The following is a 21,655-nucleotide window of genomic DNA, read 5'->3' as shown; positions in this document are numbered from 1 at the left end:
GTTGCACTAACAATACACTAAAACTTTTTATTCTCCCCACATACCCCTTGATTCCCTTCCAGATTCTACCAGCCACCTTTATGCACTGGAGCCCATAAACCTACAACCTGCATGTTTTTTTGGGAAGTGTGTTGACAGAAGAATCACTTGACAAAACGAAAGCATTTGATAGCTTTATCCTGTTCCATATTGGCTATTGCCTTGACATGCCCAGCAGGAGCCAATGCAGAATTATGTCTTGCAGAATTAGGGTCACCTTCACTTTCCCCAGAACCATCATCTATTTTCAGCTTCTTGACCTTTATGTCACAGAAAGGGAATCTTAACAACACCGGTGGATAGAGGCTGGATAAGTAAACAGTCTAAGTGCATTGTGCGACGTGTCCTGTCATCTTGATGTCTTCCAGTTGATCTTGACATTAACCTCCTCTTTTTGCCATGTGTGCAGGGCAGGCGTTTTAAAGAATAAGACTCAACTGTCTCGATTGAAAAATACAGCATGGAAACAGGGCCTTCATCACACAGAGTCCCTGCCGCCAACCACTGGTTGCCCGTTCACATCAGTGCTATGTTATCCCACATTCGCATCCACTCCCTGTACACTAGGAGCAATTTACAGAGGGCCAATTGACCAACAAGCTTGCACATGTTTGGGATGTGGGAGGAAACGGGAGCAACCAGAGGAAACCCATGCGATCACGGGGAGAAGGTGCAGATTCCAAACAGATAGTGCCCAAGGTCGAGATTGAACTCTGGCACCGTGAGGCAGCAGCTCTACTTGCCATGAGGCAGCACGGTGACGCAGCGGTAGAGTTGCTGCCTTACAGCGAATGCAGCGCCGGAGATTCAGGTTCGATCCTGACTACGGGCGCCGTCTGTATGGAGTTTGTACGTTCTCCCCGTGACCTGCGTGGGTTTTCTCCGAGATCTTCGGTTTCCTCCCACACTCCAAAGACGTACAGGTATGTAGGTTAATTGGCTTGGCAAATGTAAAATGTGTCCCTAGTGGGTATAGGATAGTGTTAATGTACGGGGATCGCTGGGCGGCACGGACCCGGTGGGCCGAAGGGCCTGTTTCCGCGCTGTATCTCTAAATCTAAAAAATCTACTTGCTGTACAATGCGCCTTCTTGACTTTGGCAAATGTATTTAGCTTTCTCGCGCTCTATTCGCAAAACCATCTGTCAAGACCGAGTTTAGCCCAAAAGGTAACTCTGTTATTTATGTTTCTTTGCTTGATCAGTAGATGCAGGGGTACTGAACTAAAGGAAAAGGTGTAGGAAGGAACTGAAGATATTGGTTTACACAGAACATTGACACAAAATGCTGGATTAACTTCAGACTGAGACTCAGGGGAGAGGGAAACTAGAGATATGAAAAGGTACAGAATAAATCACAGCCGACAGCGGTGACTCAAGAAAGGTGGAGCCCACAATGTTCCATTGTTGGCTGTGGAAGTGGTGATAATGAAGCGATACAAACAGTGAAACTAGCAAGATGATGAGGGTGAGTTTGCTTGTTAGCTGCCCAAGCGAAATATGAGGTGCTTTTCCTCCAATTTGCATTGGGCCTCAGTCTGACTGGGGAGGAGGCCCAGGACAGAGAGGTCAGTGTGGGAGTGGGAAGGGTAGTTGAAATATTTGGCAACTGGGAGATCAGGAAGGCTGAAGTGGACTGAGTGAAGGTGTTCAGCGAAACTTTGATCTTTGACTCCATTGATCCTGGGCTTCCCGACCCCTCCAACTGACTCTACTTTCAATTACTTACTTTAGTGATTGTCACACAAAAGGAGTTTCCAGTTGCACCATTGGAAGGAACTGGACAGTACGAAGAAGAGTTCCAACTGGAAACATTGTCCAGGAAGGAACTGGACAGTACGAAGTAGAGTTCCAACCAGAAACATTGTCTAGGAAGGAACTGCAGATGCTGGTTTAAACCAAAGATTGACACAAAATGCTGGAGTAACTCAGCGGGACAGGCAGCATCTCTGGAGAGAAGGAATGGGCGACAAATCGGGTCGAGACCCTTCTTCAGACTACAGTCAGGGGAAAGGGAAATGAGAGATATAGATGATGAAGTAGAGATATCTTGCATTCATTTGATCTGTATCTCTCCACTTCACCGTCTATATGCCTCCTTTCCCTTTCGCTTGACTCTAGTCCGAAGAACGGTCTCGACCTGAAACATCACCCATTCCTTCTCTCCAGAGATGCTGTCTGTCCCACTGAGTTACCCATTGTCTGTCTATTCCCCTCCACAGATGCTGCCTGACCTGGTGTGTTCCTCCGGGAATTTATTTTTTTTGTTCAAGATTCCAGCATTCACAGTCACGTGGCTCGGCAGAGGAAATGTTACCGGTCAATCTATTCTACATTCTTTTATTAATAAACTAACTTTGGTTGCAGTTTCATATATCAACAGAAACTCAGAGAAGTGAATGAAGGATATGCCAAGAGAGTAAATGCCATTTTCTACAGCAGCACATGATGCCCATCTGTAAATCAACATAGAGGATCCAATAACTCATTGAAAATGTGTTCATTCGCGGAGACTTCTTTCATATTTATTGTTATTTCATAAGAGCAATTGGTCGATGTACAGTTTGTTTAGTGCAATACAAAAGAATGGTAAATGGAATAACAAATTGATAATACAACCGGAAATTTTGTGAGGCCACATTTCATCTCTCACGAGATTCCTCATGTTTTATTCATAACATTAGAAATATATTACTTTTCAGACATTTCACAGAAACTGAAATTTGATGACATTGAATTATGAACCACAGTCCTTTAATGGAACTGACAATCTGAAAGATTAAAAAAATCCAATCACTTTCACCTGTTTGTTAATTTACAAGTTGTAATGATGCACAATATTTATTGCTCTGTCAATATAGAATTATTACACCTTTAAGTGCTCCTCTGACTATCATCAAAGCTAATAGTGAATAAAAATAAATCATCATTCACAAGCAGTATGGTACTCAAGAAGGTTTAATGCTCAGACTTGCTTTCCTTTCTGCCACTGTAACTTCAGTGACACCATGCCAGATGAAAACATTTTTTTTAGCATCATTTCAAACTAAATAATTCATCAGATACCTTGTGACTAAATAGGCTGTCTAATATTTTTCTTACAAATTTATGACCATTCCGATTAGCAACACAGACACTGATGATGGTCGGTCATCCTCCATGCAAAGACATTCAATTGGTAAGTGTATGAAACCTCAGATGAATCTCTGCTTCTGATAACACCTGACTGACGAGAGGAGTGGGTTTATATAATATAAGAAAATAACTGCAGATGCTGGTACAAATCAAAGGTATTTATTCACACAATGCTGGAGTAACTCAGCAGGTCAGGCAGCATCTCAGGAGAGAAGGAATGGGTATTGTCGTTTCGGGTCGAGACCCTTCTTCAGACTGATGTCAGGGAGGGGCGGGACAAAGGAAGGATATAGGTGGAGACAGAAAGACAGTGGGAGATCTGGGAAGGGGGAGGGGAAGAGAGGGACAGAGGAACTATCTAAAGTTGGAGAAGTCGATGTTCATACCGCTGGGCTGCAAGCTGCCCAGGCGAAATATGAGGTGCTGTTCCTCCAATTTCCGTTGGGCCTCACTATGGCACTGGAGGAGGCCCATGATGGAGAGGGTCTGGGCATTGCCACCAGAGCCTTCAAGGAGGTGGCTCGGGCGAGGAGAGGGACGCCAGTACGCGGGCCGAGCCAGTGAAGGGCGACGGAGGAGGCCCTGCAGCAGCCTGCGGCCTACCTGGATCGGGAGCTGCTCCAGTACATCCAGCACGTGGACTTTTGGAAATGGCGCTAAAATATAGTGACTCGTCCATGTGTGAGCTATGCAAAAAGAATTTCACTGAGTAGTGCTTACTTGACGATAAAGAAACATGGACATGGTTTTAATCCAACTGAATGTGCGGATTAAAAATAAAAATAGAATGGACTGCTCTTTTTGCATTATACTTCCTGTGGATATGATGCAAAACAACTGCAAGGTTATCAATTTAATTCAAAATATGTTCAAATTCGTTCCTTCTCTGTCTGGAAAGCTCTTAGTGCATCCATGGAGTTCTGAATGCAAATCAATTTGGAAAGGATCAGTGTAGATTTAGGCCTTTTCAATCTTGGTTTACATTGTTCATTCTGAAGAGGTCAATGCTGTGCAATAATCTTTCATTCCAGCGCGGCTTCCATTTTCAATTCTGCCTATGTTTAAACTTCAGTGTTGTGCAAACCTTTCATACGTTGCAGACATGACATCTGGAAGAGACGGAAGCCTGGATTATCATAGTCAATCTCGTTTTAAATTGGTTAAGACTAGGATTACATCAAAAGAGACCAAGGGATGTAATTATTGAAATAGTTGGCGATGTTGACCCTTCTTCACTGATATGCATATACAGCATAAACAGATGGCACAGATGGAGTCACAGATCCACCTGCTTTTTTCTTTCGGAATGATCTTTCAACCCTGACAGAACTGGAGCGGCACGGTGGCGTGGCAGTAGAGTTGATGCCTTACAGCGCTGGAGGCCCGGGTTCGATCCCGACTCCGGGTGCTGTCAATAGACAATACACAATAGACAATAGGTGCAGGAGTAGGCCATTCGGCCCGTCGAGCTAGCACCGCCATTCAATGTGATCATGGCTGATCATTCTCAATCAGTAGCCCGTTCCTGCCTTCTCCCCATACCCCCTGACTCCACTATCCTTAAGAGCTCTATCTAGCTCTCTCTTGAATGCATTCAGAGAATTGGCCTCCACTGCCTTCCGAGGCAGAGAATTCCACAGATTCACAACTCTCTGACTGAAAAGGTTTTTCCTCATCTCCGTTCAAAATGGCCTACCCCTTATTCTTAAACTGTGGCCCCTGGTTCGGGACTCCCCCAACATTGGGAACATGTTTCCTGCCTCTAACGTGTCCAACACCTTAATAATTTTATACGTTTCGATAAGATCCCCTCTCATCCTTCTAATGGAGTCTTTATGGAGTTTGTACGTTCTCCCTGTGACCTGCGTGGGTTTTCTCCGAGATCTTTGGTTTCCTCCCACACTCCAAAGATGTACAGGTTTGTAGGTTAATTGGCTTGGTTTGTAAAATTGTGTGTGGGATAGTGTCAATGTGTAGGGATCACTGGTCGGCGCGGACTCGGTGGGCCGAAGTGCCTGTTTCCGCGCTGTATCTCTAAACTAAACTAAACTAAACTGTTTTCAGCCTGTCCTGCCACACTGTGGCTGTACAATGTTAGTCTGACATTGAGGGCAACACAGCGAGTAGAGCTACTGCATCACATTTTGGTCTCCTAACCTGAGGAAAGACATTCTTGCCATAGAGGGAGTACAGAGAAGGTTCACCAGATTGATTCCTGGGATGGCAGGACTTTCATATGAAGAAAGACTGGATAGACTCGGCTTGTACTTGCTGGAATTTAGAAGATTGAGGGGGGATCTTATAAAAACTTACAAAATTCTTAAGGGGTTGGACAGGCTAGATGCAGGAAGATTGTTCCCGATGTTGGGGAAGTCCAGAACAAGGGGTCACAGTTTAAGGATAAGGGGGAAGTCTTTTGGGACCGAGATGAGAACGTTTTTTTTCACACAGAGAGTGGTGAATCTGTGGAATTCTCTGCCACAGAAGGTAGTTGAGGCCAGTTCATTGGCTATATTTAAGAGGGAGTTAGATGTGGCCCTTGTGGCTAAAGGGATCAGGGGGTATGGAGAGAAGGCAGGTATGGGATACTGAGTTGAATGATCAGCCATGATCATATTGAATGGCGGTGCGTACAGGCTCGAAGGGCCGAATGGCCTACTCCTGCACCTATTTTCTATGTTTCTATGTTTCTACTCCACTAGAGACACGGGTTCAATCCTGACCTCAGGTACGATCTTGCGGAGTTTGCATGTTTTTCCTGATTTCCTGTGGGTGCCCTGGTTTTCCTCCCACAACACAAAGATGTGCAGGTTAATTGGCCTCTGAAAAATTACCCCGAACATGTAGGGAGAGGGGTAACTTAGAATTAATAGAATCGGTGATCAATGAATCGGTCAGCATGGACTCGGTGGGCCGAAGTGCCTGTTTCCCTGCTGTATCTATAAACTAAGCTAAAGTAAACTGAAAAAAAACGAAAGTAAAATAAACAAAACTAAACATCCATGCCTGTTGTAACGTCCTTGAGAGGAGTCTATGAGCTGTGAGTCATCCTTCATGACTCTCTCAGGTTATCCAGTCTAAACTTGATTCAACCTAGGACACCAACAATGTACCTCATGCAATTATTTAACATCATGAAAACAATAATGTTAAGCCAAAAATTGCAGAATGGCACATGAAAGCAGATGGGTACGAAACTCACCCGGGGAAATGAGTCAGAGAATTATACTTAACTCTAGTATTTTTCAGACAAAGAAAGCTGGAGTAGCTCAGCGGGTTAGACAGCACCTCTGGAGAAAAAGGAATAGGTGACATTTCGGGTCGAGTGTGGGGATAAATGGGTCTGTTTCAGAATGGCAGACAGTGACCAGTGGGGTACCGCAAGGCTCGGTGCTGGGACCGCAGTTATTTACAATATACATTAATGACTTGGATGAAGGGATTAAATGTACCATTAGCAAATTTGCAGATGATACAAAGCTGGGTGGTAGTGTGAACTGTGAGGAAGATGCTATGAGGTTGCAGGGTGACTTGGACAGGTTGTGAGAGTGGGCGGATGCATGGCAGATGCAGTTTAATGTGGATAAGTGTGAGGTTATCCACTTTGGTGGTAAGAATCGGAAGGCAGAGTATTATCTGAATGATGTCAAGTTAGGAACAGGGGACGTACAACGAGATCTGGGTGTCCTAGTGCATCAGTCACTGAAAGGAAGCATGCAGGTACAGCAGGCAGTGAAGAAAGCCAATGGAATGTTGGCCTTTATAACAAGAGGAGTTGAGTATAGGAGCAAAGAGGTCCTTCTGCAGTTGTACAGGGCCCTAGTGAGACCGCACCTGGAGTACTGTGTGCAGTTTTGGTCTCCAAATTTGAGGAAGGATATTCTTGCTATTGAGGGCGTGCAGTGTAGGTTTACTAGGTTAATTCCCGGAATGGCGGGACTGTCATATGTTGAAAGACTGGAGCGACTAGGCTTGTATACACTGGAACTTAGAAGGATGAGAGGAGATCTTATCGAAACGTATAAGATTATTAAGGGGTTGGACACGTTAGAGGCAGGAAACATGTTCCCAATGTTGGGGGAGTCCAGAACAAGGGGCCACAGTTTAAGAATAAGGGGTAGGCCATTTAGAACTGAGATGAGGGAAAACCTTTTCAGTCAGAGAGTTGTGAATCTGTGGAATTCTCTGCCTCACTAGGCAGTGGAGGCCAATTCTCGGAATGCATTCAAGAGAGAGCTAGATAGAGCCCTTAAGGGTAGGTCAGGGGGTATGGGGAGAAGGCAGGAACGGGGTACTGATTGAGAATGATCAGCCATGATCACATTGAATGGCGGTGCTGGCTCAAAGGGCCGAATGGCCTCCTCCTGCACCTATTGTCTGTTGTCTATTGTCTATTGAGACCATTCTTCAGAGTGAGAGTCAGGGGAAAGGGGAATGAGAGATTTAGACGGTACTTGGGACAAATGAATGGAAGATATGCAGAAAGCAACAATAATCAAGGAGATGTGGAGCCCACAATGGTTCATTGTTGGCTGTGGGGTAGGTGATAGCAAGTTAATACAGACAGTGGAACTCAACAGGACAACAGTAAAACTCGTACGATGACTAGGGTTGGGGAGGGACAGAGACAGAGGGGATGTAAGGGTTACTTGAATTGAGAGAAATCTATATTCTACCGCTAGGTCGTAAGCTGCCCAAGCGATATATGAGGTGCTCTAATTTCCGTTTGGTCTCACTCTGACAATGGACCAGGACAGAGAGGTCAGCATGAGAGTGGGAAGGGGAGTTAAAGAGTTTGGCAAGCGGAAGATCACCTAGGCCGAGGCAGACTCGGCTATTTCACTTAGTATTATTTAATATTTTTCATTTCACTCCACCTGTTGTACTTGTGTTTGGCTTTGATTGTATCCTTGTATTCTTCATTGGATAGCACACAAAAAAAAAGCTTTTCACTGTACCTCAGTACACGTGACAATAATAAACCTAAACCTGAACCCAGTAGTGCTTGAGCATTAATACTTGAGAAGTGTCAAATGCAGCATGCAGTGAAGAGTTTAGTGTACAAAAGGATTCAGAGCTGAGTTATTCTTTCAATAAAATAATGTTTTGTTTATCGCTGTACCTCCATCGATATGTTCATCCTCGTAGCCGCACAAAGACACCCGCACAATATGAATTCAGGAAGAGCTATACAAACTAGTGGTCTTTCCCAACAGAGTTTTGGGTGCTTCGGTTAGTGGAGATACTCTACTAATCTTGAACATGCATGGCAAGGACAGAGAGTTCCATCACCTCACCGACAAGATTAGGAACCGACCACGTTTCTGCAGTCTGAACAATTAACCAACAAACCTGTACGTCTTTGGGAGTGTGGGAAGAAACCGAAGATCTCGGAAATAACCCACGCAGGTCGCGGGGAGAACGTACAAACTCCATACAGACAAGCACCTGTAGTCAGGATGGAACCTGGGTCTCTGGTGCTGTAAGGCAGTAGCTCTATCGCTGCGCCACCGTGCCGCACACATGTAGGCAAATGAGATGCGTTGATCTTGCCATTATCTTCGGCACAGACATTGTGGGCCGAAGGGCCTGTTCCCATACTGTGCTTTACTGAGTTCTAAGTTCTATGTTATGATCATGCTGGCACCATCCTTTTGGGGGCAAGAAAAAACTGATTTGCCTCTTAAAATGGTAACACGTGGGTTAAAACACTGGTTATCACCTCTAATAGTTCACAGATGTCATTATCACCCTCCTCCTTTTTCATGGCTGCGCCTTTCAAATACAAAGAATGCAGGAAACAATGTTGGTTCTCAGGTCAGGCGAGCCTTTGTTGTCATGTGCCTTCTGTTGTGCTGAGGCATCTGGATGGCATTTCAAGAGCCTTGTGCTATGTTTTTGATGATCCTGTTTGGTATGTTAACCTCATTGTCTCATCTCCTGGTGTTTGTCTTTCTGCAGGATAGTGGAGAAGCTCAGGAATATTCGCCCTTGGAACAGCGACCCGCCCACAATGCTTTCACCTTCAAAGGTTCAGATTACAGATGGCTGGAGTCTTTTTGTGGGTTATTAACACATTCAATGCCAGGCAATAACAAAAAAAAAATGATCGTAGGGAATCTGTAACCGCTTCTGTTTTTGAGATTAGATAAAGCTATTTATGGAAAGGTGTACAAAAAAAAAGCATAAAGCAAAGCATTGGGTAGCAAAATGGCTCAACCTGTAGAATAGCTATTTAATAACCAGGTTTAGAACATAGAAGAACGTAGAGAACATAGAACATACTGGTGCGGCACGGTGGCGCAGCGGTAGAGTTGCTGCCTTACAGCGAATGCAGCGCCGGAGACTCAGGTTCGATCCTGACTACGGGCGCCGTCTGTACGGAGTTGGTACGTTCTCCCCGTGACCTGCGTGGGTTTTCTCTTGAGATCTTCGGTTTCCTCCCACACTCCAAAGACGTACAGGTTTGTAGGTTAATTGACTGGGTAAATGTAAAAATTGTCCTAGTGTGTGTAGGATAATGTTAAGCGGGGATAGGTGGGCGGCGCGGACTCGGTGGGCCGAAGGGCCTGTTTCCGCGCTGTATCTCTAAATCTAAATCTAAAGAAAGGTCTCCACCCAAAACGTCACCCATTTCTTCTCTCCAGAGATGCTGCCTGTCCCCGCTGAATTACTCCAGCACTTTGTCTATCTTCGGTGTAAACCAGCATCTGCAGTTCCTTCCCGCACATGAATTGGCCCTTCGGCCCACAATGTTTGTGCTGAACATGATGTCAAGTTAAACTGATCTCATCTGCCTGGACACGACTCCATCCAAGGACCCAAACAGTCTTTCCAGCTGAGGCAGAGGTTCACCTGCACCTCTTCCAACCTCATCTATTGTATCCGCTGTTCCAGATGTCAACTTCTCTACATCGGCGAGATCAATCGCAGGCTTGGCGATCGTTTCGCTCAACACCTTCGCTCAGTCCGCCTTAACCAACCTGATCTCCCGGTGGCTGAGCACTTCAACTCCCCCTCCCACTCCCAGTCTGACCTTTCTGTCATGGGCCTCCTCCATTGTCATAGTGAGGCCCCCCACAAATTGGAGGAACAGCATCTCATATTTCGCCTGGGCAGTTTACACCCCAGTGGTATGAACATTGATTTCTCTAACTTCAGATAGTTCCTCTGTCCCTCTCTTTCCCCTCCCCTTCCCAGTTCTCCCACTGTCTTCCTGTCTCCAACTACATCCTATCTCTGTCCCGCCCCCTCCCCTGGCACCAGTCTGAAGAAGGGTCTTGACCCGAAACGTCACCCATTCCTTCTCTCCCGAGAATCTGCCTGACACGCTGAGTTACTCCAGCATTTTGTGATACCTTCGATTTGCACCAGCATCTGCAGTTATTTTCCTATCCATATCCTTCTATTCCTTGCCCTTCCATGTGCCGATCTCTAAGCCTCTTACATGCCATTTCGTATCTGCCACCACCACCACATCGGCAATGTGTTCCAGGTCCCCACAACAGCCTATATTAAAAACTTTCCCCACACATCTCTGTTAAACTTACCCCCTCTCGCTTTATAACTAGGTCATCTAGCGCCGGCCATCTACACCCTGGGATAAAGGATTCTGATAGTTCACCCTATGCCACTCATAATTTTAGATACTTCTATCAAGTCTCCACTCAACCTCCGACGCTCCAGTGAAAACAATCCCGTTTTGTTCAAACTCTCCTTGTAGCTGAAATTCTCAAACCCAGGCAGCGTTCTGGTAAACCTCCTGTGCATCTTCTCCACATCCTTCCTGTAATGGTGTGATTAGAACTGCACGCAATACTCCAAATGCGGCCTAACCAAAGATCATTGTGTTATGTTTTTGACGATGCTGATTCGTATTTTTAACCTCATTGTCTCTTCAGAATTGTTTTGTCACACCTAGACTAGGTGTGTTCTGTTCTTTCTATAACTACCTGGGTTTTCCCGGGGCTTCTTTAGATTATTTTTTAGATTTAGAGATACAGCGCGGGAACAGGCCCTTCGGCCCACCAAGTCCGCGCCGCCCAGCGATCCCCGCACATTAACACCATCCTACACCCACTAGGGACAATTTTTACATTTTACCCAGTCAATTAACCTACATACCTGTAAGTCTTTGGAGTGTGGGAGGAAACCGAAGATCTCGGAGAAAACCCACGCAGGTCACGGGGAGAACGTACAAACTCCGTACAGACGGCGCCCGTAGTCAGGATCGAACCTGAGTCTCAGGCGCTGCATTCGCTGTAAGGCAGCAACTCTACCGCTGCGCCACCTTTGCACATCCCAATTGGTAGATTAAGCGTTTCGTGAAATCTATCTCCAATAGATGGATAAAAGGTAGAATCCGGGGGGAATTGATGGGACTATGAGGAGAATAAAAAGGGACTTGTGTAAATGGGTGTGTGAAGACAGGCACGGACCTGGTGGGCCGAAGGGCTTGTGTCCGCACTGTACGACTCCAAATACATTACTGTTAATGCCCCGCAAAGAGTGGGTCGCCCTGAACCGGCTCCGCACAGTGGTCGGCCGATTAAACGCCAACATGCATCGCTGGGGGGTTGCGTCCATCAGCAGCCTGCGTGTGTGGAGCAGACCAGCAAACAGCGCGGCATGTCATTGTTGACTGCACTGTCCGCCGTCCCCCTGGTGGAGGGGTAGATCTCACGGCCCTCGACAACAGCACATTGCACTGGCTACAGCACTTTGGTGGTAAGAATAGGAAGGCAGAGTATTATCTGAATGGTGTCAAGTTAGGAAATGGGGACGTACAACGTGATCTGGGTGTCCTAGTGCATCAGTTACTGAAAGGAAGCATGCAGGTACAGCAGGCAGTGAAGAAAGCCAATGGAATGTTGGCCTTCATAACAAGAGGAGTTGAGTAGAGGAGCAAAGAGGTCCTTCTGCAGTTGTACAGGGCCCTAGTGAGACCGCACCTGGAGTACTGTGTGCAGTTTTGGTCTCCAAATTTGAGGAAGGATATTCTTGCTATTGAGGGCGTGCAGCATAGGTTTACTAGGTTAATTCCCGGAATGGCGGGACTGTCATATGTTGAAAGACTGGAGCGACTAGGTTTGTATACACTGGAATTTAGATGGATGAGAGGAGATCTTATCGAAACGTATAAGATTATTAAGGGGTTGGACACGTTAAACATGTTCCCAATGTTGGGGGAGTCCAGAACCAGGGGCCACAGTTTAAGAATAAGGGGTAGGCCATTTAGAACTGAGATGAGGAAAAACATTTTCAGTCAGAGAGTTGTGAATCTGTGGAATTCTCTGCCTCAGAAGGCAGAGGAGGCCAATTCTCTGAATGCATTCAAGAGAGAGGTAGATAGAGCTCTTAAGGTTAGCGGAGTCAGGGGGTATGGGGAGAAGGCAGGAACGGGGTACTGATTGGGAATGATCAGCCATGATCACATTGAGTGGCGGTGCTGGCTCGAAGGGCCGAATGGCCTCCTTCTACACCTATTGTCTATTGTCTATTGTCTACAGCGCCTGGAGGTGTCACATAACTTCTGCTGCCTCAAACGCAAGTAGAAGAAGAAGAAGTAGAAGAAAGTTAATGAAAAGCTATTGCCAAGCATTTTTTTGGAAATTATACTTCTTCCATGTTAAAGCAAGATTTTCAAACAGAGACATTATGCCAAATGGTTTTTCGGAACCTGCCAAATGTATTGAGGTTAAAAATAAAAATAATTGTTGGAAAGATTTTGCGGATCATGCTCTTAGATCTGTGGAAAGAGAAACAAGAGTTAACCTTTCAAAGCTTCTGTTGTTAGTCCAGATTTGCACCTCCATCAGTTCACTGAACCTCACCATCATCATCATCATCATCATATATATACAGCCGGAAACAGGCCTTTTCGGCCCTCCAAGTCCGTGCCGCCCAGTGATCCCCGTACACTAACACTATCCTACACCCACTAGGGACAATTTTTACATTTACCCAGCCAATTAACCTACATACCTGCACGTCTTTGGAGTGTGGGAGGAAACCGAAGATCTCGGAGAAAACCCACGCAGGTCACGGGGAGAACGTACAAACTCCTTACAGTGCAGCACCCGCACAATGCCTTCACTTTTTTTTTCCAGGGTTTCTTCGTCAGAACCGTCCTGACTATTCCCGGGTCTCAGTGCCTCCACCCTTCCTGGGATCTTGTTGTTAGAGCCTCTTTCACCATTCACACCTCTCAATGGCAGGTCCACGTTCACCTTTCTGGAGACCTCACAGTCAGCCTGTCACTCCATCAGCCCCAAGCTCTCAATTACGCATTTTGTAAGACATTTGGACAAATATAATGGTTAGGAAAAGATTGAGAGGGCTATGAGCCAACTGCAGGCGAAAGGGACTAGCCCGGAATGCCAACTTGGTCGGCATGGACAAAGTGGGCCGAAGGGCCTGTTTCCTTGCTGTATCGCTCCATGACTCTGTGATTCTCACAGTGTAAAAGCCTGGGTGAGGAATCCATCTATGACAGAAGGGTAGAAATTAGGTTTCCTAAAGAAAGAGGACATCTCCGATATCCTAGGACAGAAAGTCTCATCGTGAAATGACATGGGCTGTTGGGCATAAGGTGCAGGTGCTGCACAAACGGAGTTGCCTCGCGTACTCTACAGCTCACTGATGTAGAGGAGGCCACATTGAGTTCCCTGGACCAAATTGGAGGAGGTGCACCTGAATCTCTGCCTGACATACGATGTGCATTTGACGGCACTGGGCCTGTATTCGCTTGAGTTTCGAAGAATGAGGGGGGACCTAATTGAAACGCACCGAATAGAAGGCTTGGATAGAGTGGATGTGGAGAGGATTGTGGGAGTGGATAGTGGGAGAGTCTACGACTAGAGGTCAGTCTCAGAATTAAGGGACGTTCCTTTAGGAAGGAGATGAGGCGGAATTTCTTCGGTCAGAGTGTGGCGAATCTGTGAAATTCTTTGCCACAGAAGGCTGTGGAGGCCAGGTCCATGGATATTTTTAAGGCAGAGATAGATAGATTCTTGATTGGTACCGGTGTCAAGGGTTCTTGGGAGAAGGCAGGAGAATGGGGTTAGGAGGGAGAGATAGATCAGCCATGATTGAATGGCGGAGTGGACTTGATGGTCTGAATGGCCTAATTCTGCTCCTATCACTTCTCACCTTATAGCCTCTGACCTCACCTAGAAGAAATGAATAGGTCTTTGGACAGTGGCGAGGGAGAGGTGCAAGTATTGCACCTCGTACATTGTAGAGGAGAGCACCAGATCGCAGGTAGGGGTAGGTGGGGAAACAGTCAAAGGTGGATGACATGGGCTCTTATCTTCCATTGCTTTCATTCATTATGAGTTACTTTTTGTTGTTCAATAAAATAAAAACGTTAGTAATACAATTTCAACAATTACATTTATTTAAAGATATACAAAGTGATGGAGCAACATGAAGAAGGATCTCGACCCAAATCGTCACCCATTCTTTCTCTCCAGAGAGATGCTGCCTGTCCCGCTGAGTTACTCCAGCATTTTGTGTCCATCTTCTGTATTTGTGACTATGTTTCCATGACTACTGAACCCTTGGAATACAGATGACGAATGTATTCCAACATTGCTCTTAGACATTGCTCAGTCTGAAGAAGGGTCTCGACCCGAAACGTTGCCGATTCCTTCTCTCCTGAGATGCTGCCTGACCTGCTGAGTTATTCACTCCAGCATTTTGTGAATAAATACCTTGCTCTTAGACAAGTGATTTCAGGATTTTAACTTAATGATAGTGATTTATTTCCAGGCCAGGATAGTGTTTAGGTACAAGCCAGTAGAATGAAAGGAAAATTGTGGCCCCTCCACACTTCATTTGAAAATATAAGCGAGAATCAGGATGAATAAATAGACAATGGACAATAGACAATAGGTGCAGGAGTAGGCCATTCGGCCCTTCGAGCCAGCACCACCATTCAATGTGATCATGGCTGATCATTCACAATCAGTACCCCGTTCCTGCCTTCTCTCTTTACAGGTTGACCACGATGAGCATCTCATTGTAGGAAGAAAATTAAGTGCTAGGTATGTCGGTAGCTCAGAAGATGGTAAACCGTGAGTTTGCTTTGGATGCAAATGAATGCAAACATTATTATTAATTGAATTGGAAAAAATAACATTTAGAGAGCAGAATAAAACATGTTAGGCATTAAACTACTTTTTATGTTGCTTATGTTGCTTCTAATAATCGAAGGTATCACAAAATGCTGGAGTAACTCAGCAGGTCAGGCAGCATCTAGGAGAGAAGGAATGGGTGACGTTTCGGGTCGAGACCCTTCTTCAGACTGATCAGACGTCCATCAGTCTGAAGAAGGGTCTCGACCCGAAACGTCACCCATTCCTCCTCTCCTGAGATGCTGCCTGACCTGCTGAGTTACTCCAGCATTTTGTGATACCTTCGATTTGTACCAGCATCTGCCGTTATTTTCTTACTCTAATAATCAATGGATCATTGGTGTCTTAGATGTATCATCAGTAACAATTGTGTGGTTCACATAGCTGCAAGACCCAGAGTATAGCTTGAATGTTTAAGATATTGTTTGAGCTAAATTGAATGGGTTGAATGGATTAGGTGGGTAGGTAGAAGTAGAAACAGAAACATAGAAACAGGAAATAGGTGCAGGAATAGGCTATTCGGCCCTTCGAGCCAGCGCCGCCATTCAATATGATCATGGCTGATCATTCAAAATCAAAGGTGAAATGACATGAGCTCTTATCTTCCATTGCTTTCATTCATTATGAGTTACTTTTTGTTGTTCAATAAAATAAAAACATTACTAATACAATTTCAATAATTACGTTTATTTAAAGACATACAAAGTGCTGGAGCAACATGGGCTTTTTCCCCATATCCCTTGATTCCATTAGTCCTTAGAGCTAAAACTAACTCTCTCTTGAAAACATCTGGTGAATTGGCCTCCCTGCCTTCTGTGGTAGAGAATTCCACAGATTCACAACTCTCTGGGTGTAAAAGCTTTTTGCTCATCTCAGTCCCAAATGGCCTACACTTATTCTTAAACTGTGACCCCTGGTTCTGGACTCCCCCATCACCGGAAACATTTTTCCTGCATCTAACCTGTCCAATCCCTTAAGAGTTTTACATGTTTCTATAAGATCCGCACTCGTTCTTCAAAATTCCAGTGAATACAAGCCCAGTCTAACCGTTCTTTCATCAAAGATCAGTCCCGCCATCCCGAGAATTAACCTGGTTAACCTGCCTGCTGTGCCTGCATGCTTACTTTCAGTGACTAATGCACAAGGACACCCAGGTCGCGTTGCACCTCCCCTTTTTCCTAATCTGACAACATTAGCCAGATTTTTGTACAAAAGCAGATTCACAGACAATTCTATAAATGTTAAATGCTACAGTGGTGCAGAGTGGATAGAAGAAAACGAAATACATCTTGATGGAGATAATGCAAATACCCATATTCTCAAGTAATCCACGCTAGGAATCAGTTTGAAAGGTACAGCAAATGTAGAAGGCAATAACTGCTACTGAGTGAAAACAATAACAAACCCTTGTATGGCACTTTTAATAATAATAATAATAATAATAATAATAATGCATTACATTTATATAGCGCTTTTCTAAAAACTCAAAGATGCTTTACAGGGTTTACTAAAACATAGAATAAATAAATAAATAAATAAGTAAACGAACAGAAAAGGAAAAATAAGGTGAGGTGACGGTCAGTGGTTGAAGGCAGTGTTGAACAGGTGAGACTTCAGTGATGTTTTGAATGTGGTGAGTGAGGAGGAGTCTCTGACGGTTTGAGGTAGTGAGTTCCAGAGGGTGGGAGCAGCGACGGAGAAAGCCCTGTCCCCCCAGGATCTGAGTTTGGTCCGGATGGGGGAGGACAGGAGGTTAGCAGCAGCAGAGCGGAGCGTGCAGGTGGGAGTGTGTCTGTGGAGGAGATCAGTCAGGTAGGATGGGGCCAGGTTATGGAGGGCTTTGTAGGTCATGAGGAGGATTTTGTACTGGATTCCCTGGGGGATGGGGAGCCAGTGGAGCTTGTAAAGGACGGGGATGATATGGTCACGGATCAGGGAGTGGGTGAGTAGACGGGCAGCGGAGCCTAATTAAAACATCTAAAACAACTTTCATTGAAGATAGACTCAAAATGCTGGAGTAATTCAACGGTTAGGCAGCATCTCTGGAGAAAATAAATAGGTGATGTTTTAGGTCAGAATCCTTCTTCAGACCCCAGTACATTCTCACGCAAAATTTCAATAACAAATAAGGTGGGATCACAGAATTATCAATATAAAATTTATATATATATTACAAAAAAATAGATAAAGAAGTTCATAAGTTCAGAAGTCATTGGGTATTTTTAAGGTGCAGATTGATAGATTCTTGATTAGTACGGGTGTCAGGGGTTATGAGGAGAAGGCAGGAGAATGGGGTTGAGAGGGAGAGATCGATCAGCCATGATTGAACGGCGGAGTAGGCTTGAATGGCCGAATTCTGCTCCTATAACTTATGAACTTATATATCACAAAGAAATAAACAAAGAAATGGGCAGTTGATGGTCAGGGCAGACTTAGTGGGTCAAAGGCCCAGTTTCCTTGCTCTGTTTTTTTCTATGATCTTTACACTAAAGCGATATATATGTTTGAAGAAGATATTTTGGAGGAGAGGTTGAGGCATTTGCAGATGGAGGCATGGCCGCTAATGGTGAAGCATTGTAAATCATGGAGAGATTTGCTTAAAATGATAGTGATTTTCAATTCTGTGGCTTTGCTGGGTTAGGGACCAGTGTAGGTTGGCAGCAGAAGAATGATGCAAGCCCAGAACTTTGTGTAATTCAGGGAATGGACAGCAAATAGACTTGCTTGGTTTGACACGCTGGTACCTTGCTATATCCCTTGGGGAAAGAGAGCGGGGTCGGTCATTGGTGACCTTCAGTTTAGGAACTTCTGATGTTGATAAATATGCACATTGCGTATTTTAAGAGGCAGGAGGCATAGTTTGTGGAAATTTTAATCAGTTAAATATTTGTCATATTTTAACCTAATCAGACAAGAATAAGACATAATTTTTCTTGACTAAACTGGCTTTATAAAATAGAAGTGTTAGTAGAAGGGTCCTGACCTGAAACGTTGCCTATCCAATTCCTTCGGAGATGCTGCCTGACCCCATTGAGTTAATTCAGCACTTTGTGCTTTATACAAGAGACGAGCATCTGCAGTTCCATATACCTCCGGGAGTTCAATCATTCTTTGACAGCAGTTTACTTTGACCACACTGTTAGCTCTGGTTAATGAAAAAGCAGGTTGGCAAGATAGTAGATCTTTTCAACAGTTTCCCCACACGTAAAACAAATATTCCATGAGAGTGCTGGTAATGACTCCAGGAGGCTACCTGCACAAACGCTTCGTTAAAGTTTAAAGGGTGTGAGTGAGGACTGACTGTGGATGGCAGAGATGTGAAGGCTAAAGAGTGCCCCGTAGGCCATTCTGCATTCTTGTCCGATCAAGGCTTTTACGGATTAGTTTGCAAATGCATACTTGTTATGTAGAAGAAAGACATTTTTGAACTGTCTGTGCGCTAAAACCTTCCAACATAAGAACACCCACACGATATTTAGTGTTTCAGGTAGCACTTTTCATGAATGCACAGTTATTTCCATTTTGGAGAAAAAAAAATCTATTTGGAACGGGAGATTTTCTGAAGAATTTAAATGTGCACGATGCATAGAGCATAGGAAAAAGTCGTAATCACTTCTGAAGGCTAATTGGCATTTGGTTGTGACAGGGTAATGTAATTGTCATTTCGGTACATTTTTCCAAAATCATCCATGAAATGCACAAAAATTTATGCATTTATAACAGACATCTCAGAAGGGAAGAAATATCCTGTGAAATAAAGATCTTGGTTACCTTCAAAGGTTTTATGGGATAGATTCCTAATGTATTCTTTTCAGAATAATACTGAGCAACTAGAGTGGGAAAATAAGCAAATTATTTTGGAAATAGACAATGGACAATAGACAATAGACAATAGGTGCAGGAGGAGGCCATTCGGCCCTTCGAGCCAGCACCGCCATTCAATGTGATCATGGCTGATCATTCTCAATCAGTACCCCGTTCCTGCCCTCTCCCCATAACCCCTGACTCCGCTATCGTTAAGGGCTCCATCTAACTCTCTCTTGAAATAAAGGTAAACTAAGTGAAGATAGACACAAAAAGCTGGAGTAACTCAACGGGTCAGACAGCATCTCTGGGGAAAGAAAGTGCAAATGACTGTAACCAACAGAGTTCAGGAGAAATGATTCCATTAAAAAATCAGGAACAATCTAATTAATATTAATCAAGGAAATTGGACGTAAGTTAATACAAATGCATAAAGATAAAAAGTTCTTTGATACCAATGGGAAATCAAGAGAGGGTTAGAAGTAAGTAAGAATGAAGTTAAAAAAAAGTGACAAGGAAGATGAAATTAAGAAATCACTTTATCAAGAAATAGTAGCAATGTGTTTAAATAAGGAAGGGATAAGCAAGGTGAACTGAAAGACAATAGATTAAGGCAGTATTAAATAAATATTGCAGCTCAGTTTACACTGAAGAATAAAAGTACACAATTCACTTGAGGATAAGCTTTAATAAGAAAAAGGGGTCGAATCATTTCACCCCGGTCAAGTGTTCAGGGTAGAAAGACTGCATCTCCCACTAACTCTCTCCACTCTCTATCTTCAACATCTTGAGGGATATGGGCCAAACATATAAATTCATTATAAAAAAAAGTAGAAGCAAAGAACTGCAGATGCAGGTTTATACCAAAGATAGGCACAAAGTGCTGGAGTAACAGCATCTCTGGAGAAAAAGGATGCGTGACTTTTCGGGATGGCACTTTTCTTCAGACAAAGCAGGGCATGGGGGAGTGGGGTGGGGTGTGGGTAGGGGTAGGTGAAGAGCTGGAGACGAGAAAAGGCCATTTAGGGCTAGCCACAAATGACCTCAGGCTGGGCAATACTTGGTAGGTACATCGTTGGCCAGGGAAGGTGTGATCTCAAGAGAGAAACAAGGTGGAGAACTGTAGAACTGGTAAAATGACTCAGGAGGAGGAAGGGGGCAATGAGGGAGGGGGAGGGGAGGGGAGCATGAGTTGAAGTTACTTAAAATTAGGGAATTCAATGTTCATACTGCTGGGGTTTAAAAAACCTACCTAAGCGAAATATGAGGTGCTGTTCCTCCAATTTGCGCGTGGCCTCAATCTGGCAGTGGAGGAGGCCCAGGACAGAAAGGTCAGTGTGGGATGGACACAAAAAAGCTGGAGTAATTCAGCGGGACAGACAGCATCTCCGGAGAGAAGGAATGGGTGATGCTTTGGGTCGAGATCCTTCTTCCGAAACGTCACCCATTCCTTCTCTCCAGAGATGAAGCCTGAGCTGCATCAGCTTTTAGTGTCTATCTTCGGTTTAAACCAGCATCTGCAGTACCTTCCTACACACAAGGTCAGTGTGGGAATGGGAGGGGGGGGAGTTGAAATGGTCGACAACCGGGTGGTCACGAAGGGCTTGGCGGACCGAGCGTAAGTGTCCAGCTGAATGATCCCTGTGCTTATGTTTGGTCTCGCCAACGTACTGGAGCCCACAAGGGGAACACCGGATACAGTGGATGAATTTCGAGGAGGTCCTTGTGAGCCTCCTGTCTAACCTGAAAGAACTGTCAGGGTTCCTGGATAGAGTCTGGAGGGAGGAGGTAGAAGGACAGTTGCTGCATCTCCTGCGGTTGCAGGAACGGGGTACTGATTGAGAATGATCAGCCATGATCAAATTGAATGGCGGTGCTGGCTCGAATGGCCACCTCCTGCACCTATTGTCTATTGTCTATTGTCTAAGCACCTGGGGAGGCAGTGGTATAGGTGAGAAGGTCATGTCACAATCAATCACAATCACAATCATACTTTATTAGCCAAGTATGTTTTGCAACAGACGAGGAATGTCATTTGCCGTACAGTCATAGCAATGAAAAGCAACAGGACACACAAAATAACATGAACATCCACCACAGTGATTCCTCCGCATTCCTCACTGTGATGGAAGGCGAAAAAAAGTTCAACCCCTCCCTTCTTTGTCCTCCAGCGGTCGGGGGCCTCTAAGCTTCCTTTGACGGGACGATCTTGACTCCCGTAGCCGGCGGCGGGCCTTCCTCGTCGGGGGCGATCAAACTCCTGCATCGGGGGGGGGGGGATCTCAGCTCCCCCACACCGGCGATCTACCCTGGGTCGGGACTTGCGAAACAAGTGCAGCTTTTGGAGCTCCCGACTTCAGTCTCAACCCGAGACTTTGAGCTCCTTGATGTACCGGGCGGCACGGTAGCGCAGCGGTAGAGTTGCTGCTTTACAGCGAATGCAGCGCCGGAGACTCAGGTTCGATCCTGACTACGGGTGCTGCACTGTAAGGAGTTTGTACGTTCTCCCCGTGACCTGCGTGGGTTTTCTCCGAGATCTTCG

The 21,655-nt window shown here is 45.0% G+C and overlaps 1 long non-coding RNA gene across 1 annotated transcript; it reads left to right on the top strand.

Annotated features, from left to right (window-relative positions):
- Positions 1-3,180: 3,180 nt before the first annotated feature.
- Positions 3,181-12,748, top strand: LOC144600901 (uncharacterized). The gene is made up of 3 exons (XR_013548194.1): positions 3,181-3,215; positions 9,134-9,203; positions 12,682-12,748. It is a non-coding gene; the product is annotated as an uncharacterized LOC144600901 (long non-coding RNA).
- The last annotated feature ends 8,907 nt before the right edge of the window (positions 12,749-21,655 follow it).

The sequence above is a fragment of the Rhinoraja longicauda genome, chromosome 1 (assembly GCF_053455715.1).
Source record: "Rhinoraja longicauda isolate Sanriku21f chromosome 1, sRhiLon1.1, whole genome shotgun sequence".
Lineage (NCBI taxonomy): Eukaryota > Metazoa > Chordata > Chondrichthyes > Rajiformes > Arhynchobatidae > Rhinoraja > Rhinoraja longicauda.
This window is presented reverse-complemented; position numbering and strand designations above follow the sequence as displayed.